This window comes from Echinops telfairi, unplaced genomic scaffold, assembly GCF_000313985.2.
Source record: "Echinops telfairi isolate 266 unplaced genomic scaffold, ASM31398v2 ScPeMD7_7424;HRSCAF=8462, whole genome shotgun sequence".
Taxonomy (NCBI): Eukaryota; Metazoa; Chordata; class Mammalia; order Afrosoricida; family Tenrecidae; genus Echinops; species Echinops telfairi.
In genome coordinates this window covers 51,650,967-51,654,382 of record NW_022111324.1, presented here as the reverse complement: position 1 = coordinate 51,654,382, position 3,416 = coordinate 51,650,967, and positions in this window count along the sequence as shown.

Genomic DNA, 3,416 nt, shown 5'->3' with positions numbered 1-3,416 from the left:
AAGCCGAGAGGCGTCTGCCATCAGAAAGCTCGATTCTGCTGCCACCTGCTGTCCTTAAACCCAAACAACAAAAACCACAAAGTTGGGAAAGAGGAGGCTGTGGGCGGAACAGGACCGACAGGCCTGAGTTCCAGGTCTGAAAATGTCTCTCTCCTTTTTCCCCTGGTGATGCTATGCTTATGTATTCAGGACTCTTGTTTAATGTCTTATTGCTTCATGTTTCCTTTGTAAAAAGGTTCGCATGGTTATCCCTTAAAGACACATCATAGGAACACTCCACGAAACATTTGTCAATAAGTTTTACAAAGAAGGGGAAAAGAAAAATCAGACTTCAGAAGCTAGGACCCCGGGGGTGTGGGTATGTGTTAGGCTGCTGGACTAGCATATGGAATCATCTTATCACACCTTCCCCTTCTCCTTGCGTTCTGCAGGCCACTGCGTAGTATTTATTACAGACCACGTTTTGTGGAAAATTTGAGTCTTGCTTTTAAGTAGAGCTGCTGAGTAGACTAAAAAGCTAGTGGTTCAAATCCACAGAAGCGCCGCACTAGGAAGGTGAGGCTGTCTGCTCCCATGCAGATTTATACAGTCCTACAAATGTTATCAAAGGACCCTAGGAGCTGAAATCAGCTCAAGGACACTGTGTGGGGGGGCGCGTGAGTGTGTGTGTGTATGTGTGTGCGCGTGCGTGCATGTATTTCGGTGGGTGTGCACTGCAGGATGGTCATGTCCATATAGTTAGATGGTAGCCAATCCCTAGACTTACGTTTAATGGGGGCAGAGGAGGGTGGGGAGAAATCGGCATGCATCACCTTCTTGGTCCTCCTTGTTTTGCCTTGAGCGATGTTTTGGAGATCCGTGCCACATAAATTGATCCCACTTTGAAACATTTCTTTTATAATCAGTTCATTGGTTGCTGACAGCATGCATAGTAAAAGCACACACCATTTCAAGTTTCTACAAGTACCATTCAGTGACCTTGATAGTCTCTTTATACATAAAAGGATCATGGGGGCAGCAAATTGGTTGCTGAATTATTTGAATCCTACCATGCTTACAGATTCCTGTTTAAAACAACCACCCTGTAGTTACACCCTGTAACACGTCTTAGAGGGACCACCTACTCTCACCCAGGTGGGTGGGTGGGGGTGGCGGCGGGAAGGGGGTGTCTCATCTTCCAACTTCGTTTTCTAGTAGTTAATCAAGGTATTTATGCTACCCCATCCAGCACTCTGCGTGATTTTCTCATAAAAAATAATGTCGCACGATCAAGTTGTACTTACAGTCGTATTTTAGTGCCCTGGTGGTTTTTAAAGGAGCCCTGGAGGTGCAAACAGAAAAGTAAGCAGTTGGAACTTACCAGCTGCTCCTCTGGACAAAGATGATGTAGCTTGCGTCCATAAAGAGTTACAGCCTTGGGAAACAGGATGGGGCACTTCTGCCGGGTCGTATAGCGTTGCTAGGAGTCGGAATCTACCCCACAGCAGTGCATGAGGGGAGTAGTGTTTTATTCCCTCTTATAACAACAAGAACAACCCCCCCTTTCCCAAACAAACTCACTGCCATTGAGACGATGCCGACTCATAGTGACCCTGTAGGACAGAGTACAACTATCCCTGTGGGCTTCTGAGACCGTCACTCTTCAGAGGAGTGGAGTGGACCGCCTGGTGATTTCGAACAGCTGACTTGGCAGTTAGCAGTCCAACCTGTTGCTGCGACACCCCAGGTTAAGGCAATTGTTCCACTGACTGGTTACCCTTGAATCTAGGTTCTCCCTGAAGAGTGTGATAAATGAGAGGGGACAGGCGCCATTCCTGTGCCTAATATGGTGTCATTTCCACACGTTCTTCCATTTGTTATGTAAACAGCTCTCTGGTGGCCCCATCTGTCCCCACCTGTTTGGACCTGCCTAAATGACCAAATAAGCACCAGGGAGGCCTACCTGCCAGTCACCGGAGAGAGGAGGGATAGGGATTTATGATTAAGAGGACTGAGGGGAGGAGATGACAACTCCAAATATGGAAACACTCCAACTTAGGGCTTCCAGGTCTTACACGTGGACCCTTTCCCATTCATTCCACAACTGGAGTGCGTGGCCATCCTGCCCTGGGGCCTGCGACTCCAATGGGAAATGAGAGATTACTCTTCCATGTTAAAACAAGATCCACAATGCAGGGATCCAACTGAGCCCAGAAATGGGAGCCTCTTGTGGGCCAAGCTGGCTCAGATTGGATCTTCCCCATGGGCTTTTACTCGGATCTTCACCAACGCCATATTCACGGACTTCCTTCTTAAAGGCCTGCCCTGGCTCAGGCAGGTATTTTCTTGAGTGTATGACTTGATTTTAACCAAACCCAACCCAACCCATTGCCATCGACTTGATTTTAACCAAACCCAACCCAACCCATTGCCATCAAGTTGAGCCTGATTTTCAGTGACCGTCATAAGACAGAGTAGAAGTTCCCCATAGGGTTTCTGAGACTGGAACTATGTACAGGAACAAACAGCCTCATCTTTCTCCAGAGGAGTGATTGGTGGGTTTGAACCACTGACCTTGAGGCCAGTAGCCTAATGCCTAACCCACTGTGCTATCAGGGCTCTTTACTTGACACTAGGAATGAGCAAAAGGAACACCGGTCAGTTCACATACATCACACCTATCATATAAAAGCGGTTCCAAAGAACGAGCTTCTGGTCCTAAGACAACATGGAAGGGCTCTTTCGATTCCAGCCCACCGTGCCGTCTTTCTTTGCTGACGGTCTCTTGGCCAGGAGACGGCCAGTGGCCATCTTGTTTTCCTGATCCCAGGCACCTTGTCCTTTTCCTGGATAAACACACACACTTGTCTCTACAAAACCACGACCTTTCCAGTGGTGTGAGATCCTTCCCACTCAGTTCTGATGTGTGCTAAGCTCAGGCCTCCCATCCGTCTCAGCTAATGAAGAGGACTCTCATATTCATCCCAGTCTTCCACGACTGGGAAAGGAGCCCCTCTGCCCGGGGACGTTCTGGGAGGGTCCTACGAAGCTAATGCTGAGTCATCGCCAGTGCCTATGTAGCCGTGCTTTAATGACGACAACACTGCAGATTCATGATACAGCATAATGACAATAGGCTGTCGCGGGAGGCAAGATATATACTGTATACACACAGGAAACCTTCAAGGTTGGACAAAGCAATATTGTATCTGGAAAAACCTCAAACTCACTGCCATTGAGTTGATGAGTAGATACCGACTCATAGTGGCCCTCTAGGAGAGGGGAGACCTGCGCCCCAACTTTCTGAGTCGGTCACTCTTTATGGGAGTAGAAAGGCCCATCTTTGTCCCGAAAAACAGCTGGTGGTTTCCAACTGCTGACCTTGCACATTGCAGATTGCATAGCCACTATGCTGCCAGGGCTCCTAACATCGGGTC